The sequence below is a fragment of the Choloepus didactylus genome, chromosome 16, assembly GCF_015220235.1.
Source record: "Choloepus didactylus isolate mChoDid1 chromosome 16, mChoDid1.pri, whole genome shotgun sequence".
Classification (NCBI taxonomy): Eukaryota; Metazoa; Chordata; class Mammalia; order Pilosa; family Megalonychidae; genus Choloepus; species Choloepus didactylus.
The window spans coordinates 58,572,710-58,594,741 of record NC_051322.1 but is presented as its reverse complement, the minus strand read 5'-3'; the positions used below and the strand labels follow the sequence as shown (position 1 = coordinate 58,594,741).

The 22,032-nt window shown below is 42.0% G+C and overlaps 1 non-coding gene and 1 pseudogene across 1 annotated transcript; both read left to right on the top strand.

Moving 5' to 3' along the window:
- LOC119511291 overlaps positions 1 to 2,217 on the top strand; it is a 71,079-nt pseudogene extending 68,862 nt beyond the window's left edge.
- A 6,814-nt stretch (positions 2,218 to 9,031) lies between these two features.
- Positions 9,032 to 9,136, top strand: LOC119511927. Its single transcript, XR_005212273.1, has one exon. It is a non-coding gene; the product is annotated as a U6 spliceosomal RNA (small nuclear RNA).
- The last annotated feature ends 12,896 nt before the right edge of the window (positions 9,137 to 22,032 follow it).

The following is a 22,032-nucleotide window of genomic DNA, read 5'->3' as shown; positions in this document are numbered from 1 at the left end:
CAAGCTCCAAAAAAGTACACTTCCTTAAGAGGAGCTCAGTTTATTATCTTTAGTTCTAACCTGGGATCTCAAGGCAGTATTGTGTGGGGGAGGTTCTATTGGCCATTATAATGGCCAAAAATGGCAAAACAAAATTAAAGCATTGACTGGGATAAGGATGTCTAAGCTAAAGAAACTGAGGTCCTTTGCTTTGGGTTAGCATCGTATCTACCCATTGTGGTGCCACTGGTTGTCTATGGCTGATCGCAAAAACAGACGACTTAATACGTGCAGTTTGTTTACTAGACAGGACCTTTCTGCACATGGAGTCCATGGGATGATAATATAATAGGTATTGGTTAAGCAAAGATTGAGATCCCCTGTTCTAAAAGATTTGTTGAATATTGAGAGAAGAATCAAATTCTGCTAAGCAAGAGGGAAGAAGGATATGGGAGAGATCTTCTTAAACTCTAAACATGGCAAAACCACCTTGTACCCACAGAAGGGCCATAGTCAAGATCAAGGAAACTGGGAGAAAAGAAGGCAAGGCAGAGGTGTCCTCTCACTCATTTCTGCTGTCTTTGAATGGTGGTCACCAGTTGCAACAACCTTAGGAGCACATTTGAGCCTCCATCAAGTTTCCTAACTGAATTTGGCTTTAGCTGATACCAACCCATTGATGCATAAGTAGCACAGTGTTTGCAAGGACAAGGTAAACAGCAAACCCTCTCCTCATGCCTGCTACCCACCCCTCTCCCAACCCAGAGAAGTCATATCCATGTTAGCTCTAGTCATGTGTCAGCATTCACTCCCATTAAAATTTTTATGATAGGAAAGTCTCTTTCTTCATCCACCCATTTTCCCATAGATATATTTAATAAATGTTCTTTTTGTGGAGGATGTGTGGGCTTCTATCTCTGACTGCAAGGTCTATGAAACTGATGATACCCTCAACATTGCAATACCAGCTCAAAGAGAGTAATGGGGGTGATGATTCTGACACTATTACAATTACAGCCATGGTCTGTAATTAGCCAGGTTTTGGCCCTGGGGTTGGAAGCTTCTTTGTCCTGATTGGCTGGGAGAGGAGCCAGGTAGGAGTGGGGAGGTGACTGTCCATGAGGTGCAGAAGTGCCCAGAGGAGGTAAGGGCTGGGCAGAGCTGTAACCCGGACCAGATTGAAAAGCAGCACAGCAAGGGGAGCCTGAGACTGGACTCTCAAAGGGCCTTCCTGCAGCTTCTACTCATATACCTGGATATGGGCTTCCTTCTATAGCCATTTAGGAATTGGATCAAATATGGATTGGGAGTGTGTCCTGAATGCAACATTTTTACATGTAATGCTTTCCTGAGCTATGGGAGTCCTGGCTGGTAGCACTCAGGAGTATAGAGAGCCAAGGGTCCTTTAACATCTAGCCCTCATCCCCTAACTCTCCCCAAGTCCGGGCAATTGAGCTCCTGCCAGGGGTTGCCTGCTAATGAAGCAGTTCCCTGCACTTCAGGCTTCCTGATGTCAGATAACCTCAGAATGTTCCAAAAGGCAATGAGTAAAAGTCGGTGCACTCCACTGAACCCAAGTCCCCAGATTCCTTCACCTTTGTTTAGCCAATGGGCCGGTCAAGCGGAGGCCGATAATAATGCGTTGCTCTTGGGTGAGGAGGAAGGAAAACAGGGGCCTCATTGAGGACCTAACGAACTAGCTCCCACTTTGGCACCTAAAATGGTCAATTTTAGCTGCTCGGTTTCATTTCGCAACTTGGTTATATGATTCCCAAGCATTACCTCTTATCTCTACCCAGAGGTGTGAAAACAGAACCCACTTGGCAGCGCCTGGCTGCCTGAAGGAAGGGTCTTTGTAAAGGCTCATTGCTGGTCTCAAGAGAGTAGAAAAGACGCCATGCCCCTCCCGCCCCCACACACCAACTGCCTCACTTCATCTATTGCTGCTTCCTTCGCTGAAATGAAGTCAGACAGTGGCATAAAAAAACAAAACGAAACAAAACAAAAAACAAAAAAAAGTGTCCCTTGGTCCCTGTAAGAAGGAAAGAGAGCACTGGTGCCACTCTGTGGGGCTTTGGCCTCTGCCCTTTGCTACTCAAATAGCCCGTGGATGTTTCCAGAACGTGTAGCGAGGCTGACGCGCAAATCCGCGGCCGCCCACCTCCGCCTCCCAGGAGCGGGAACAAGATGGCGCCGCGCCAGGCGCCGCACAAAGCCGCGTTGTTGCCGCCGCGCTAGGTGCTCCTGGGCGGCTTCATCTGAGCAGAGGAGGATTTGTTTACGCCGACTGGCTAGTATTGATTCTTTGGGGGGATGGAAACTACAATGCTGGCCTCTGTTATTCCTTGGAGTGTATTGGAAGCACTTGGGCAACACTCGAGGGTGTCCTGTGAACCTTCTCGGGGTGATACTGAATTACAGCCCTGGAGGGTGAGCGCATTCCCAGGCCTCAGAAAACAAGTTTTTGACTAGGTTGGGGGCAGAGGGAAAAGTTCAGGAGTCCGATTGTTTGAGAAGCCCATTGTCTCCTTACAGTGAGTGTAGGGCAGTGTTTCCAGGAGTTGGACCTCTGGGGAACTGGGGGGGTCCAAGGGCTCATCTAAAATATAAATGACAGTGAAATCCGGGGCTTGAAAACATCTTGTCCAAAACTCACTTTAAACATAGTAATGGTCTCATGTTGAAAAACTTGTGCAGTTGTTTGTAGTCTCCTCCCCCTCCCCCCTTCCAGAGAGGCTGTGGGCATCTCAGGCCCTTTGTCCTGCTAAACAGATTAGGAACTGAGTAAAGGAGAGAAGCTAGATCGGGAGATAGGGCCCCGGTCACAGAGGACCTCGGGAGCCCGAGGCCAGCACCCAACGGGACCTGGATCACCCAAAACTGTCCTCACCCCAAGGCTGTGCTCTAAGATGTGCTCCTTGTCACATTCTGTAAGACTTTCTTTTCAGTAGACGGAGTGATCGACAACTTCTCATTTTGATCAGGCATCATCAGGGGACCACACACTAGTAAAATCAATAAATTCTCCAGTGACCTAAGATCGATCCTTCCTGTGACCTAAAGAAACTCTTTATCCTTCACATCTCTACCTGCCTGGGCCCCCACCCCCCCTGTTGAATAAAGCTCCGCAGGGAATCCACACCACCCTTCTCCCTTGAAAGCTCCCAATTTGTGCTCTTGGCTGTGTCCCTACAGCTCACACCTAAATGCAAGCCTCAGGGACGTCTTAGCCCATTTCCTCATCCCTGGTCTCCCTTTGATCCATTTTCCACCCGTAGCCAGAATGAGCTTTCCAAAACAAAAATCTCCATGCCATTCCCCTAGTTTTAAAGGTTTAAATAGTTTCCTTTGGGGAAAAAAAAAAAGGTATTAAAAAAGAGAAAGAGTTTTTTAAAAAAAGCTTTTAAAAAAAGAATATGCCTTGAGGATCTGGCCCCTTCGTCTCTCTTTCTTTGCTCATCCCTGCCACTCATATGTCAAATTTCTTCAAGCCGGTTCTGCTCGGTCTGTCTATTTTTACCCCCTCCCATGGCCCCACTATCATGCTTACCATACTGCTGTTCTTCTGTAAACATTCTGTGCCTTTTTTTTTCTTTCATTTTTTTTTTTTAATCAGAGCAGTTGTAGGTTTACAGAAAAATCATGCAAGAAGTAGAGTTCCCTTATTAAGCACCTCCCCTGCATCCCAATATTCTGTCTTTTCTACTAGACTGTGAAAAAGTGAGGCAGGGATGGTGTCCTCTTTGTCAGTTTATCCCCAGTCCTCATTTTTATACAGCAGTCTTTCTAAAGAGTATTATGTGCCTTCTTTTTTGTTTTGTTTTCTTTGTTTTTTGAGTCTTTCCACCCTGAAATTTTGTACAAGTCTTCTTTAAAGTACTTTGACGTAAAAGAGTTTTGCAGTCTTCTTCATATAGGTCCTGCATATTTTTTTGTAAAATTCATGCCTAGATTTTTATTATTTCTTTTTCGGTTAATCATAGATCATTTTTCTCCATTACATTATCTAACCATTTATTGTTGATTAATAGTACTTTGGTTATAGGTTTCTTTTTCTTTTGTGAACTTATTTTTTATTGTCTCTTTAGGATCAACCCCAAGAAATGAGACAACTTGGTATAAAGCTATAGATGAATTGAAGGATTCAATATGTAGTCTTGATAAATTCCTTTAAAATTTTCACAACACAATTAAAATATCTGAGAGTGCCTGTTTCCTAATACCTTGCATGTGCCTTCTTAAAGTATTCTCAACAAAATTTAAATACTTTTGGTAGACTCAGTTGTACTGCTGAGTCACAATTCAGGTACTCTTAGAAGGCAACCTGGAGCTTTTCAAAATGAGTTTGATCAAACAATTCCATTTCTGGGATTCTGTCTCACACAAATGCAGTTTTTGAGAACAAAATATTGGTGCTAATAGTTAAAAGATATGGTGAAATTTACACCACAGAAAACTGTGTAACTATTAATAGAAGGGGGTAGTTCAGTATTTCTGACTGGAGGGATGTCCATGATATTGGGTAAGGAAAATGAGCTGGAGGAAAATTTCGACAGCATCATCTGCATGTATTTCTTTGTGCATGAAAAAGATCTGGAAGGCCAGACAGCAAATGGAACATAGCATTCGTTTTGGGGAATGGGATGTTGAAGAGAGTAGGGGACATTTTTCAATTTTTGCAGCATATTTTTCGGAGAGGCATGAAAGCTGAATTACACCAAGGTCCAATGGGGTGGTGTAGAGTTAAAGGTGACCTTAAAGCTCTAGCTTTTTCTCTGCCTCCTGTCTGCTTTCCATCTGACAGAGGTCACTTCAACAGAACCTGCTCAGAGCTCCTGGCATTTTAATAGGGGATTCTGGAAGACGGGGAAGGTTTACTGAAAACCAAAGGCTTGGCTGGCCAGGGGGAAGGTGATGGCGAAGGAGACTTGTTTGGTCATGGAACTTCCCTGAGATGATTCATATAGGTGGCCAGTGCGGGTCCCAGGTGCGGTGGGCCCTGCAGCAGGGTTTTGCTCTGTGAGGCTGTTGGAGAGAACATATGGGTTTGGGTTTCTACGCAGGTGGGTGGGTGGGTGGGTGGGGGAGTGGAAGAACAATAAAAATACCAGCCACTATTTACTGAGTACTTATTGTGTCAACTGTGTGCAAAACACTTAGGAACATTCTACCATTTAATGCCATGACTAAATTATCTCCATATAGCCCATAGATTTTTTTTTTCTCTTCATATTTTTTCCCCTGGTGAGAAAATTAAAGCTCACAGATCATAAGTGATAAGGGCAGGATTTGAACCCATGTCTGGCTGACTCCAAAGCTCATACAGGTTACCACTTGTGGCCTAATTTCTGCTTACCTAAGGGGATAGAGTGTGTAACAGGGTCCAGTTACTGTGGCCACAATCTTATGGGAATTCAAGGATTTTCCAGAGGCTTCTGTTTGGAGATGTCTAACACACAGAGGCAGTGTGGTATAAAGAAAAGTGTATGGGCCCGCAGACCTGGATTTAATCCCGACTCTGTGACTTGATAGTAGCATAGGACAAGTCACCTCTCTGGGCCTCAGTTTATAAAATGGAATAATAATTCCTTTCTCACGGCACTGTTGTGAAGAATTTAGGAGACGGTGTATGTAAAACACAAAGCACATAGTAATATAGCTATGGGCCGCGTGGATTTGGACACAGCTTCATGCTCTAAGAATGAGTAAGCTGTATAGAGCACTGATAGTTACCACATGCCTTATCTCATTTGACCCTCACAACAAGTCATCAACCTATCTCTCTCTGCTTCCTCACTTGCATTTACACCTCAAACCACTGGAATCTAGCTTTGATCAACCACTCCCTTGCAACTGATCTTGTGAAGGTCACCTGAGGCCTGCAGGGGCCAAATCCAGTAGAAACTTTCCAGTCCCTATCTTACTTGACTTCACATTTGAGCATTCTTCCCCTAGCTTCTAGGGGTTCACTCTCTCCTGATTTTTCTTCCTGCCTCTTCAATTACTTCTTCTTTGTCTCCTTCCTCTGTAGGAGTTTCTGTGTTGTTGCTTCTTAGCAACAACTTTGATCACTTCTAGTGCCTTGGTATTTCTGAAATCTGTTGAATTCTCTTCACCAGTAGCAGGAGTAATCTTAAAACTCAAATCCGATTATGTCATTCCCCTTCTCCAACAAACTCACTCTTTGCCCTGAGGATAAAGGCCACAGTCTCAATCTGGCCTTGCGTCCTGCAGGTGGGCTCTCGCCAAACTTTCCAGCTTCCTCTTGCCCGTTTGTCCCTCATGCCCTGGGCTCCAGCTCAGCCTCTTAAATGCAACTCTTCTTACCAACCTAGGCCATTTGCCCATACATATTCTTTTTTTCCTTTTCTTTTTTTAATACTTTATTTTTTTAGAGTAGTTGTATGTTTACAGAAAAATCATGCAGAAAGCACAAAGTTCCCATATAGTCCCCTCTTACCCTAGTTTTCCCTATTATTAGCATTTTTCATTAGTGTGGTACATTTGTTATACTTGATGAACCAAAATTATTATAATTATATTATTAACTAAAGTCCTTAGTTTATATTAAGGCTCGCTCTTCGGGTCAAATGGTTCTAAGTTTTTGTTTTTGTTTTAAGTTTTATTGTGATAACATTGTATATTATAAATTTTCTCATTTTAACCACTTAACATGATTTCACTCAGCACAAGGTCTTCAAGATTCATCCATGCTGTAGCACATACATATTCTTTTGCCACAACCTACCTTCCTCCAGCCCCCACTTCCACCTGCTCCCCCACCTTTGGGAACCTTTGCCAAACCAACCTCCAGTCTTAAACTTTAAATATTACTTCTGCAGGAAGACTTTTTTGATATCCCACACCAGGCTGGGTCTCCCTAGTTAAAAGTGTTTCATAACCCCCTTTACCATTACTTCCTAGCATTTATCATATTTATAATGAAGTAGTTATTTGCATAAGTATTTGTTTATTATTTTTTACTAATTCCCCCAGAAATGTAGGCTTCTGGAAAGCAGTGCAGTCAGCCTTATTCTCCTCTCTTTGCCTGTAAGTCCTCAGATGACCTGGCTGGTCAAATGGATGGATCTGCAGCAATGCTGCTCCTTGTCTCCCCACTGGCTGGCTGCTCCTTTCCCCATCTTGACCCACTTCCATGCATCCCCCAAACCACAGACAGATACCTTTGAAAATGTGAACCTTGACCGTATAATTTTCCTGCTTAAAAACCCTTAACAGCTTCCCTTTTGCCAAAGAATGAAGTTTAAACTTCACTCGGCTTCTTACTCTGGTCTCATTTTTTAAACAAGCTCAACCAGGCAATTCTAAGTTCCTGACACATTTAACTGAACTACTCTTAGTTCCTGGAAGGGGTCATTCCTCTGTCCTCTGTTTCACATGCTTTAGCTCTTGCTGCCTCCTCTGTCTAGAATGAATCTCCATCCCTTACCTTCAGCACTTGTCTACCTACTCGGTGACCTGGACTGGCTGGGGTGTCTCTCCTGTGTGCCTCAGTAGCATCCTGGGCGACCTCGATCACAGTCCCCATCACAAGAGAGGGTAAGTGCCTCTCTGCATGTCTGTCTGCTGTACTACATAGCAAGCTCCTTGTGGACAGACAGCACTGTTCTCAAGCCCCTGATATGCAGTGTCTGGCCCACAAAACAAGTGCTCAGTAAATTTTGCTGAATGAATTCTCACCTGCTTTGTACAGTCTGAGGTTTACAACTTAAGCTTGATATAATTTGAATGGCTGGTCCTGCCCTCTAAAGCCAGAGTAATGCAGTGGTTCCTCTAGAATATTGAGTGATGTATTTGGGGGCAGAGGAGGGTGAGAGAGGGAAAGCTCCTTTTTTTTGTTTTTTTTTTTTTAGTTTCTTTTTTTTAAAAAAATTCTTTTATTGAGATATATTCATATACCATACAGTCATCCACAGTGTACAATCAGTTGTTCACAGTACCATTGTATAGTTGTGCATTCATTACCGCAATCAATTTCTAAACATGGGAAAGTTCCTTTTTAACATACTCATTTCCCCATCCCTCCTCTATAATTCATGCTATTTCTCCATTTGTTGATATAAATTGAAATCTCTTTCTGCCCCCTTTCCATCCTCTTTACTATTTATGAGTGCTAGTTGGAGGGATTTCTTAGAAAAAGAGTGGTGAAATATGCCATTCAATGAGCAACACAGCACATACTCTTATTTGAGATGTGCAAAACAGCTTCCTAAACAACAGGGAGCTCTGTCCAAGGAGAAAAATGCTTTCATTTCTTTGGGGGGGATTCAGGCACCAAGGCCCACTAACACCAAGTCGTCCCCCAACGCTGAAGGTTCTGCTCTGTGCTACTCACTTCCTGTGCCTGAATTTTCCAAACAGTATAGCTCACTCTTCCCAGAAGTCCCCAGGTTGCACATCAGAATCACCCAGGGAGCTTTAAAGAAATTACCAATGCACAGGACCTTCCCTAGACCAGTTGAATAAGAATTTCTGGGATGGCTCTTAGGAATGAGAAATTGTTAAAAGCTTCCCCAGTGATTTTAATTTGCAGCCAGCATTGAGATCCATCACCCTAAGCCTTTGCTGGATTTCTGCCAGAAGGTGATTTCTGCCCCCCCCCCCATCTCTTGCCTAAAACATGATGTTTCAAAACTTCTTTCCCAAGGCATCCGAACCCAAATGGTCCTCTCTTTGACTCCTACTGGCACCCTATATGTACTACTCTCATTATATCTCAGTAAGGTTATTTGTGACTTATGTCTCCTACTAGACTGTTTTGTTTCTGGAGGATTCTTGGTAGCAGAGACTAGAGTGTTTGGTACATTGTGAGTTCTTAATAACTATGTGTTTGTTTGAATTCCATGGGAATTTCAGTGCTTTTGGATTCCCATGAATTGTTAGGGAGTTAAGAGTCTCCCTTTTCTTATCCACGTGGGCTAAGAGCTAAGAGGTGGCAGCCTTTTCTGTCTCGTCCTGACAATTCATACCTTCTCAACCTGGAACACATTGACTGCCTAAGTCCAGTTTTGTTTAAACTCTGATCAGAAGAGCTCGCTTAGGCAACGCATGCAATAAAATTGGAACAATACAGAGAGGATTAGCATGGCCCCTAAGCAAGGATGACACATGAATTCATTAAGCATTCCAGATTTTTCTAGAAAAAAAAATTTAAAAAGCAACCATAGGATAGTACAACACAGTGAACCATAATGTAAATGATAGAATATAGTAGAATATAGTAGTATAGTTATAATAATATTCTCTCATCAATGGTAACAGAAGTACCACACTAATGCAAAATGTTAAAAATAGAGTCAGGTATTGGGAACTTTGTATTTTCTGCATGATCTTTCTATAAACCTACAACTTATCTAATAAAATAAATAACTAATTTTTAAAAACCCACTAACTACACGGTTGTATTGAGAGCCTTGAAATGCATTTGCAGTGGCTCAGGCCAACACATATGAAGACATCAAGGCAGTGAGCTAAGCACTGCTTTGCAAATAGATTGAACAACTGATGAACCTCATAGGCTTTATCCTAAAAACAAAAACAAAAAAGTCCCCAAAATCCCAAGGGCTTTGGCATTTGAAGCTTCCTTTTTCAAACCCAAAGCTGCCTGCCGCGAACCCAAATCAGTTCCCTCTACTCCATTTCAAATAGTCCATTCAAACCAGACCATTAGCTACTTTGCTGTGAGCTTGCATGTTCTTTAGTCTCTACTCTTTCCTCACACTAAAACCTCACCTGGAATGGATTTCTCACTATCACTGAGAAAATTCTACTCATCATTCAAGGTCAAAATCAAATGTCATCTCCTGGGTGTCCCCAGCCAGAATTAATCACCTTCTCTTCTTTGCTTCTATTTATTTTCTTACCATTTAATCATTCATTCATTCAGTAAATGTTAATTGAGCACCAAATATATGCCAAATCCATTTATCTGTCTTCTCGTTCTATATTATAATTATTTTTCTTGTCCTCTTGAGGGCAGTGGCTGAAATGACACCACTTTTTTTTTTTTTTTTTAAGTCTCTTCCCTGCTCTCCAGTGTTTTTCTTATGGTCAAGTTCAATAATGTTGTTGACTAAATTGTATCTCAGAATGATACTGTTAGTAGGGTGAACTGGACATGAACTTTCTTCTGGTTGTGAGTAAAGTTATTTATTTTGACCTTTCAAGGCTCTGTAAGCATGACATCTACATAAGTTTGGGAAGTGACTTTGTAATAAAAGGAAACATCCAATAAGGGCTCGCCACCCTTTAAATTTCTTCAACTGCACTTAAAATGAATAAGAAATGCCTTCTCCAGAGCTACCCCTTGGCAGTGAGAGTCCTAGTTGTTTGGGTTGTGATGACATCACCAGCATCCTGCTTCCACTTTTTCCTCTCGCTTTACCTCAATCACACATGGCTCTTTCTTGCCAGGGCCAGTGCCCTGTGCGAGCACATGTTGGCTGACATTCTGATTTAAATGGCTGGAGTATTTCCGCTAAGGTGTGTGTACGTGTGACTTATAGGTCCAGCCTTCACAGAAGGCTGAAATTCACCCAAACTCTATTGCAAACATCTCCTTTGGATTTCCCCTGCTTGTCCTTCACTCAACCTTTTGCCAGCCATCAAAAGCCTTCTCTGGCAAGGTGTTTGTTTTCCCAGAGACCAAGTGACAGCTGCTATTTGGTTCTTCGATAACTAGATTGGCATTTTTCTTAGTCTTATAAAAGAGTACCAAACACATTTTTCTAAAAAGCTGGAAATAAATCCTGTGCTAGCACTAATTACAATTTAAAAACATAAACTCCCAAGACCCAAATCTTTTACAAGATCTGTCTCAAGTTTACAAGGGCAGGGCCTATCTGTCCTTCTCCTTCCCAAGTTGGAGTGTGCTTTAAGCGCTATCAGGGACGCGTCAAGGTGAAAAAAATGAAAGATTGAGGGAGAGACACAGCAAAACTCTAACAAAAGCTGAGGGAAATGAAATGTTGCTGAATGGAAGGGCAGTCTTCAGGTGGCTTTGTGTAAAATGTAGTTTCAGTGGTAAACAGTTTTTACAAAGTCACAATGAACTGATGTGTTAGTACAGAGATTTTTTTTTTCTTTTCCTTCTACAAATGATCAAGGAAAATGGATTTTTAAAATGTAAACATTTTCTTATAGTATTTACATCTTCTCTAATATAGAAGTACTAAGTTCTCAGAGCTTCAAGTAAAAACACAGGAACAGGGAGATAACAGTTCTTTTACAGTTTGATTGTAATCTAAATATAATAGGAAAATCACTCTATACATAAAGCACTGTGATGGATAAATATCTGGGATGGGAGATTATTGGGTCCTTTTTCCTTTTTCCTTACGTTTTCTTTCCTATAAGTTTTCTTTATCTTTGAGAAAGGCCTTTAGTGATGAAGATAAATAGTTGTTGAATGAAAAGCCAAGGTTGGGCTTTGGTGATAGAGGGTTTTGGGGAAATGATTTGTTAGGGCAGAAAAGCTAATAGATTAAATATGGGACCTCAGAGATCACTCAGTTCAATCCTTCATTTTACACAAAAGGGGAAGCACAAAACCTCATCTCCTGATGCAATTTCAAGACTTGTCTATGTCATGATACATAAGGGATATGCTTATTTCTCTACCAAATTGGTGGTCTAAACAGAAACCTCTTAGGAAAGCCCAAAATTACCCCCCTAATGACCTCTATCCTGTTTGGTGGCAAAGTCACTCACTGACAGAAAATTTGGTATTCAGGGAAGGGCATCTAGCTTACTCTTTAATGAGTTTTGGCTGTGCAGGGTCTCACTCTTCTGTCAATCCTTGAGAGGTTTCCAAACCTTTAGGTTTTGCAGCCTGCCCTCTTGTTGTCCCAAAGCCTCCTTGTAGGATAGCATTTGGGGAGTGTTGGGGTGGGGTGGTGCAGCAAGGATCCCATGGCAGTGTTGGTATTGCTAGTTTTCTCAGAGTTCAGGGTACAGGTCTGCAGCCCACATGCACAGTGAGGCACTTGGGCTTCTCCCAGATCTACTCAGCTCTGCGGCTACTGACAAGCATCTGACTCTCTCTAGACTGCATATTCCATTGACGCCAGCTCCAGGTCTCAGTCTTTTTAATGCTCCTTTTTTAACGCTCTCAGGACTCTCCTTTGTGAGAAGAGGCTGAGCCACCTGCAGGCGCGGGAAACTTAGTAGTGAAGTCAGCTGTGTTCTCCAGGGAGAGGAGATCCAGCCATTCTCCCTACTCCTTGCCTGTACTTAATGTAGCCATTCTTTCATAGCTGCTTACCAGTCCCCTTATCCCACCCAGAGTGTGTAATCTCTTGCAGGACACTGAGTGCATTTCATTTATCTCTGCATCCTGTGTTTAACCCAGGGTGGGCATTTAATAGCTGTTCATTGAGAGAAGTGATAATAGATGGCCATTCTACTCAATGAAAAAAAAGATCATGCATTTCATTTCAATAATTTATTACTTAAACAGTTATTGAGCCCATCCCATGTGTCAGGGAAAAGAGCAATGCTGGAAACACTGTCCTTGCTGTCAAAGGCTTCCAGTTCTGAAATTCAAAACAGGATTTAAATAATTAGATCAAAATGTGCTCACTAGTGGCCTCATCTTCATCAGAGGAACAAAGGGAGAAAGCTAACGGTGTCAAGTTATTTTGGGTGTTGTTGTTGTCATTAATAAAGTACAGATGGTATTAAGCAAAGCTTAGTGAAAAACAAGGGCTGATCTAGTCTTTTTGTTGTTGTTGTTTTTGTTTAACCACCCAATCATGTGTATATTCTCTATACCTCGAAGAATTTTTCACTGCAGGGGAATAAAAGATTCAAAGCTTTCAAATCAAATACTTTGGCATATTAGGCACTCTTTTCCAAGTTCCTCTATTAGTTATGAAGATCACAACTTGTCATTTGAGTCCTTCTCTATTAGCAATCTTTAAGAAATTGTCTGGCTGGGTTGCCTAGGACATGAAAGCGATGGCTTTGGCGCAGGTGAGTTTACAGGGTCCCAAGGAGACTGCCCTTTACAAGAGATACAGAGTATGACACAGGCAACAAAGCTTGTAAAATGTTTCCTAAGCTCAAAGTGTATAATGTTCTACCTAAGAAAATAAGCTAATTATATAAAATATTTTCTGGAAAATACATTTCACTGCCTCTGTAAAATATTACTGAGAGGAGAGCAAATTCCCCCAATGCTTTGTCAGGTTTCAGGGAGGGAGTCTCAGGTAGGGGCCACTTTATTTGCTCAGCATCTAACACCAGGCTGTACTTGTGACCGTCCAAAATGTGTCTGTGAATAGCAAGTATATCATAAGGGTTCTCAAATATTAGAGTAGAGTTGGAACAAAGAGCAGGCACCAGACAGACTTCCTCTGTTAAAGATTATCCAGCCTGTCACCTGGGTGCCAACATTTCCATAAATCCCATCAGCTACAACAAGCAGCTCTATCGCACCTAGTCTAACTTAACGGCTTTGAAACCCTGCCCAGGACCTCATAGCATTCTGTGAAACGACCTCATCACAGGAGAATGAACTTTATCTCTGAGACTATAAGTGTGTTTGCTTTAAAGATGATTTACCACATTCAGCAATTACCAAATTTCCTAAATTAAACCTTATCTCCTGTTATAATTATGTATCTCACAATTTCATCAAGAGGATTATATGATCCAGGGAAGTGTAAATCTCTGTAGGTTCACCTTTAAATGCATCTAAAAGCTAATTCACAGTTCGGGCAAAGCAAAGATAGGAAGGTTTCCCATTGGGGGAGGCAGAAACCGGAACCAGTACCCAGCCAGAGAGACCCATTAGAAGATACTTTTTCCTCATCTCTGCCTCATCTTCCTCCTTCTAGGTCATTTTTCTATTGGAAAGTACAGTTCTCAAGATTCATGACTTGTGATTTTGAAATAAAACAGAAAATTAGTTTTCCTTTTTTCTCTGCCTAGGCTAATAGGAGAAGCCAGGCACAATGAGCCAGGCACTCTCGGGAGGACCAGCCCCTCACTAGTCATCTTGGAGGACCAGCCCCTCACTAGTCATCTTCTCTTCCTTGTTTGCTCTGTCCTTTTGCTTCAACTCCCTAATGGCGTCCAACCAGCTCTGAGTGGGAATGGTCTACAGCCCTGGTAGAAATGTGTTCTCTTTGCTTCACTTGCTTTAGGGAGGAATGTTCCCTCAGAGAATTTGTAATCCAGTTAGATAGTAAGGGCTAACCCACGAAAACCATTTCAATACAAATGCAAGGCAGCACATTTTGAAAGGAGAGGTGAAATGGCCCATTGGCACCGAAATGGTCTATACGGCTTTATGGAGAGGCTGGTGCTTGAGCTGGGCCTCCAAGAGTGAGTAGGATTTGAAAAGGCATGGGGAGGGAGTCCTAGATAAGGGAAATGTTGTGGCATCAGTAGATGGCAGTTACATGCTCATTCCATTGGAGTAGATCCTTTGTGCTGTTTTGTAGAAACGTGACAGAGCAAGGTGGTTTCAAAGATACCAAAGCTGTGTGCTTCTGGAATTGGGCAGCAGGTCTTAGATAAGGGCTGGATTAGAGGCCAAGAGAAGAGCTTCCCAACTCTAAATTGATGTGGTCTCTTCCAGAAACGTAGATGTAAGTGGGCATGGAGGGTCCAACAGATATTCTGCTATCCTGAGGACACTGACCTGCTAGCTGAGGCTGCTTTTATAAGGCAGCTTGAACTATGGACTCAAACACACCTCAGATGGAATTCTGATTCTGCTCTTACAAGCTTGTGCTCTTTTGGATATCTGACTTACACCCTTTACAAAATGGGAATAATGATACCCTCTTTCCAGAGTCAATCTGAGGGAAAATGTGAGCTAATATGTAAAATGCCTAGGGCTCTGTAAATGTTAATTTCCTTTTTTCCTTCCTGTTTCAGTCTTCTGGAGAGAGTTTTCTCTCCTCTTTTATTTTTCCTGGCTGGAACTTCCTTTCTCACCTCTCCTCCCACCCTCCAAATTGTCCCTGGGCTCCTTTTGAAGGACCCAAGTATGTGTGCGGAAAGATTAAGCTGTCCTTTTTTTAAAAGGAGAAACATATTCAAAATGGGACACATCAAAAGTAAAAGTAGGTGACAAATGTTTATATTTGGAAAGTGCTTCTGCTTTGATCCTGATTTCTATTTTTTGAGAGCTTGACAAATGTGCCCCCGGGGCCTTGGCTTCAAACATCTTCAGTCAGCAGAGCACTTTACTTGATGTGGAACTCATTTGATCCTAAACTTGCTGTTCCTCCCCGACCTGGAGATTCCTGATTGCAGAATAGAGCTCCTCTTGTCTCCCCATAGGGCGGCCCCAGAGCCAGCGGGGCTGGGCCCTGTGCGGCGGGCTGGGTCTGTGTCTCTAAAATCCTGCCCTTAGCTCCTCCAGGGGCAGGTGGAAGCTTCTGCTGGCTCCTTTGTCTGGAGACCCTGAATGGTCCATGACATCATAAGTGGTTGCCTAGATGCCCCTCTGTCTTCCTTCCTTCTCCATGAGATCAACAGAACCTTCTCTGAACAACCTCTGTCCCAGCTGCTGGGGAAGTTGCCAAAGGTGATTTCCCCAACGAGACATTCTTCAGGGGTGGTTGTACGACATTGAACTCAGATGAAGGTCTCCATACAGTCAGCGACAGGACTGTTTTTTCTAGGACTTCTTAGACTTCTTGGAAGAAAAATATTGAAAGGCTTAAAAAAAAGTGTTTAGAAGCCACATGATGCCCAATTATTGCAGGTAGGTTATAGAAAGTCCCCATGTGTGGAGTAACAGCCTGATGACATGCAGTGCCTCGCCTTAAGCTGATTTTTACTAGTCTGACCATGAAAAAGCTGTGGTCAGCTGCAAGGCTGATTGCTACTAGACAGCTTTCTTGTCCACAATGTGGTTTATTTCTGTTCGAACCAGTTTCCTCCCACTTTTAGACCTTTGGAGTGGAAATGGGACAGTAGGCAAGTGGGGCGGTATCTGTTCTCTTTGGCAGGGTCAGTGACCAACTGGGAAAACAAGATCCACTCTGAGTATTTTTCAACAGACGGAGTTCAATGCCAGAAACTGGTTATGTAGGTGAAGGAAGAGTAGAGGCAACCACGAGATTAGCCACAGCAGGAAGGTGTGACCACCTTGGGCTGGAGGGACAAACGGAGGAGGTGGGATTACTCAAGGGCAGGGGCTACGGTCATCAGGCAGCAGCTGGGACCACAGTCAGTCTTGCAGGAGCTGGAATCTTAAGGGATGCATCTTCTGCTTGCAGACAGGGAGGAGGAGCCATGCCCTTCCTTTTCCTACTACACAGGGTCCCTCTGGAAGCTCCCAGGACAGAAGCCAATTGACAAGGATCCTGGCAGATGTAGCTTGCAGGAGTCGACCACACTCTCTCTCCTACCTTGACATTTAGAGCAGAGCAGGGAAGAATGAGAAGTTTCTCTGGCCCCCAGAGTTGGGACAGTAGGCCTATAAATTTCACCTTCTCTGAACACCAGGCCTTCTTCCTCTACCTGTGGAAGGAGGGTAGTGTGAGACGATGCCAAACCTGAGCTAAGCACGAGCAAGCCATCCTTCCCTGTGGGGACATTCTCCAGGCACAGTCCCTGCATAGCTTCTGGCTCCCTCTCCAATGGGTGTGAACCGCTGCTCTGTTCTCAGAACTGCTGGCTTTGGTAGGTGGCATTTCTAAGAATGCTCTGGCTGGGATTAGCAGCTTATGAATTCCCCCCAGGGGTTGCTTAGAAATGTGACTCTTACATGCCTTGATAACTAAGTGGCACAATTGTTTGGCTCCTTATGGTAAGTGCTGGTTGTGGTGACATTTGGGTATGAGCACACAGTTGATTCTGGGAATCTTCAGTCAGCTCCACATCTCTATTTGATGACTCTTACAGCTTTACAGACGCTGCCTTCTTTATTATCTAGATGCGACCTATGGGTGATGTGAGAATATATTTAAACTCGGGTGCAGAGGGCATGGGTTGCTAGGCAATTTTCTGGGAAGATGCTCTGCCGCCCTGGCTCTGTTCTCTCTCTTTGGCAAATGGGAGTTACAGAGGCTTCATAGCAGCCCACCATTCCTCACACCACAGACTTAAAAAAAAAATTATAGCAGCATATATATAATATAAAAGTTGCCATTTTAACCATTTTAAGTGTGCGATTCAGTGGCATTAATCACATTTACAATATTGTGCTACCATCACTGCCATCCATTACCAAAACGTTTTCTTCACCCCAAATAGAAACTCTTTATCCATTAAGCAATAACTCCCCATTTCCCACCCCCATCCCCTAGCACCTGATAGCCTCTAATCTACTTTGTTTCTATGAATTTGCTTATTCTAATTATTCCATGCAAGTGAAATCATACAATATTTGTCCTTTTGTATCAGGTTGATTTCACTCAGCATCATGGTTTCAAGGTTCACCTGTGTTGTGAGATGTATCAGAACTTCATTCCTCTTTATGGCTGAATAATATTCCATTGTATGTATATATCACAGTTTGTTTATCCTTTCATCTGTTGATGGGCACTTCAGCTGTTTCCAACACATACTCTCAAAAAATATTTTTTATTGTGGTAACTTATTTATAACATAAATTTTCCCTTTTTAACCACTTTCAAGTATATAATTTCATGTATTACATTCACATCACCACCATCCACCAACACACTTTTTGGTGGTGTTTAACAACAACACACTTTTTATTGTTTTAAATATATGTTAATTATAAAAATCTGGAAGATTCAAAAATGTTTAGAGAAGAAAATTAAAATTGCCTATATTTCCATAACCCAAAAATAGCTATCATTAATGATTTTGTGAACTTATCTTTTTTCCTAATTAAGTATATATTTAATATCACTGTAGTATTACATATTTTCTCATATACTTTTCCACCTAATATTAAATGGAAATGTTTGAGCATCTTATTTTTATTAAATAATCTTCAAAAACATGTTTTTCATCAATGTGTAACATTCCTGTCAAATGAATGCATTATATTTTGTTTAGTTCTTCCCTATTGTTGGATATTTATTCTGTTTTTTAATTTTTTCTCTTATAACCATACTATGGCAAACACTTTTTCCCATGAATTTTAGCATAACTTTTTAGTACAATAAAAAGATAGATACAATTAAGAGGCAAACTATGAAGAAAAAAAATGACAGAGGTGTAATGTCCTTCATATATGAACAGCTCCTTTAAATCAATATGAAAATCACGATTGCCCTCATGGAAAAAATGGGCAAGGAAATTAAATAGAGGAATTTTCCAGTACCAGTAAATACATAAAAAATATCAAGTCACTGGTAATCAAGAAACACATTAAAACAATATGTCCTTTGTTTTGTCTCTAAAGGTGGCAAAGATAAAAAAACAAAACAAAAAGCAGAAAATGTAATAAATCAATGCTGCAGGCGAGGCAGATGTCATGTTCATAATGTTGGTGGAAAAGAAAATGGATATATGCTTATATTTTTAGAGAGATGTTATTTATTCATGTATTTAGTCAATAATTGTCTAGTCCCTACTATAGGCAAACATTAATGAGAGTTGGGTTTTTTTAAGTGCTGGGAGTAGTATACAAATATGCGGGCTATAGTCCTCCCTATGGAAGTTACCTTCAAGTAAGAGAGATAACAGGTATCCAAATAAAGATAAGGTGGAGTGATAGTGCAAGCACTGGACTTGGAGTCAGGCAGCCTGGGTTCTAATCTTGGCTTTGGTCATGCACTGTGTAACTCTGGAAAACTCACTTAATCTTGGGCTTGCAATTTGGGGCTTACTATCTTGCTGAAAGTACTATCGTGAAATAGGCTGTTAACAATAAAAGAAACTGGATGGAGGTGTATGGGAACTCCCTGTACTACGTTTGCAACATTTTTGTAAGTCTAAAATTAGTCTAAAGTTAAAAGTTTATTTTAAAAAGTTAAGAAAAGATAGTGGAGTGAATGTTGCATAATTCATTGTAGAAGTGATTCTATAGAGATTTTGAAGGAAGGCACTCTATGGGGGACAGGTGTAAGTAATGAGCTGACTGGATGGAATTTCTGTATGGGGCTACCCAATAATTTGCCTCCCATCACCCCTTATTTGTTATTGAAGGTTGTGCTTATTCCTGTAGTTTAGAAATGTAGCCTGAAAAAAACATACACAGACATACACTCACACAATGTCGTACAGACTCTCTCCAGACATTTCAATTCATTTTTCCTTGTAACAGTTCAAGTCTCCCTTGATAACTGTTAAAGAAGTAATTAGCCAAATTTCCTGAGCCCTCATCTCTGGGGCGGTCTTTTCTTTTTTTGGAACTGAAGATAAAATATGAGAGATTCTGTAGGTTCAGGTAAATTCCATAGTACATTTATGTTCCCTTCTGTTCATGTTCTCCTTGGAGCCTCTGATTCTTCCATTGAAATGTCTATTTACCATTAAATTAATAGTAAGTTTGAAAAGAAATCTTATGGTAAAATGATTTTTTCCCTTAATCCCACTATCTTACTACCACAACTTTTACATTTCCTCATGCTTCCTTCCAATGAACCTCTGAGTTAAACCCAAATGTCCCTGGCACCATAGAACATGTTCTGCTTGCCCATTACCTTTTCTCCAAGCAGAAAAGACTCATTTTCCCTAATTTGCATTTACAGGTATTTCTTGTTTACAAGTTAGCCAATGATTAAATTAACTTGGGCCCTTTTCCTTTTCAAAGACATTTTTTGATAGGCACACTTTGATTTTGCCCTCCTATTTTCTTGTTAATGCCCTGTGCCTGAGAGGCAGGCCCAGCTATATAATTTGCAAGACCCACTACAAAATGAAAAGGCAGGGCTTAAGAATTTCAAGAGAGCAACAGCAGAGCATTAAGCCAAGTGTGGGGTACTGCCAAGCACCAGTCACATACCCATGAAGCCAGCTGTGCTGAGGGGACCTAAGTTAAGATAGTTCTCAGTGTGCCCTTCCACCTAACTGCAGAAGTCAAGGACAGGAAGAGCTGGAGATGCTGCTGTCCATCATCCCTTCAAAGAGGCTATTAGGACTGCAGAGCCAGAGAGCCGGGCTGCCCAGAAGCAGGCACCCTTTGTTCAGCAGCTCAGCCTAGTCCTTGTGGTTGGAGAGGCTGGGGACTGTCCAGGGAGGGGTAGCAGGATGGCCTGAAGTCCAGTTTCTGTGGGTGGATGACAGCACTTTCTTCACAACCAGCAAGGGGAAGGAGAGGGTGGGTTGGAACGTGTCTGACACACAGACCTCTTCCTGCCCCTCCAGAGAGAAGTGGAGGCTGGGCACTCCCAAATGCCTGCTGTGATTGTCTGACCCTGCGCCTCCCAGGACTTGAGGCTCGGTTCAGTTTGACAGTGTTCAAGCAGATATCTAATGCCTGGGATAGGGCTAGAAGCTAGGGAAAGAGGGAAGAAAGGGAAAGGAAGGAAGGAAGGAAGGGAGGAAGGGAGGGAGAGAAGGAGGGAGGGAGGGAGGAAGGAAGCAAGGAAGGAAGGAAGGAGGGAAGGGAAGGAGGGAGGGAAGGAGGAAGGAAAGGAGGGAAAGAAGGGACGGGGCAGGGAAGAAGGAAGGAAGGAAGGAAGTTAGGAAGGAACGAAGGGAGGAAGAAAGGGGAAAGAAAAAGGAAGGAAGGAGAAAATAAAGAAAAGGAAGGTAGAAAGGAAGCAGGAAAGCAGGCAAGCAAGTAAGAAAACAGGAAGGGAAGGGAGGAAGGAAGGAAGGAAGAAGGGAAGGAAGGAAGAAGACAGAGGGAAGAAAAAAAGAATCTACCCTCAAGATTATAATTCAGTGTGGGGAGGCAGATACATAGATAACATCAGAAAATGTTAGGCGTTTTTTGTTTTGTTTTTTTTTTTAACTTTATCAAAAAATTAAAAAAAAAAAAAAAAACGATTTCAAACAAAACCAAAACAAAGGAATAAGAAAAAACAAACAACCTAAAATATATGTTAGGTGTTTTTCAAGTCCTCCTCATCCTGCCTTGGCTTTATGGACCTGGGACTTTCTGACCTGAGCAAACTAAAGTGACCCCGGGCTCTCTGAATGGCTTTATTCAATACCAGGCGCGGGAGGTGAGAGGTTCTGAGCGCTCCCTAACATCGGTCAGAAGAGCGTGCACCAGGGTCCCCCAACTGAAACCTATAGTGTAGATTTTTTATTTGAGTTCACTTTTAAAGGCTCCATGTACACATATGACTATTAACATAACACATGCCAGAGTTTTTAATGGATTCAATTTATTTTTAAAATTTACTTGTTGAAATGATCAAACAATTTATAACTTTTAAAAACAGCAAAGTAAAGAATCCCATTGTAATAAGAAAAAGCATCCTTCCATGGGTCTATTATGCAACTTTCAATGACCTTTTACAGTGTTGTTTTTTTTTTTTAAACCAGCACTTCTCTGATGCAAATAGTATGGCATTTCATATTATATGATAGGTTGGGCCCCTAAACAGGAATCCATGGATAATTCCACATCCTAGTGCCCAGATCCACTACCTTTCAGGCAGTGGTACTCTCACATCCTGATCTAAAGTTGATAATGATGATCTTTTATTTGATAATCTTCTGACAATGACAATTATGCACACTCATTGGGGCAGTACTTCAGAGAATTTAAAATCAAGACCATTGACACAGAATGTCTCCTTCCTTCATAGCTGGAGTCACTTGGGATGGTCACTTCCATCCTCCCCTGTGGCTGTCCCCGTACATTTTTCTGACCTGATTTGGGACCCAATTCCTGGTGATGTCACAGCAAGACTATCCATGGCTCCAGACCCCTTCCCATCTCTTTATTCCTGTGCCAGGCACCTAATGCTGATCAAATAAGTAAATTATTCCTGTTTTTTTTTTTTTTTTTTTTTACAAGCAGCTTTGCCAGCACTCTTCTACTCATCTTAGAATGGCCCTGACATGTGCGTAGGCAGAGAAAAAGCCCAGTTTGCATGAAGAAACAGAGAACCCAGAAGCTAAAGGAATTACCCAGCCTGACACAGCAAATTGAGATGGGAGCCAGGGATGCAGGCTCAGTCCCCTGCCTTTTCA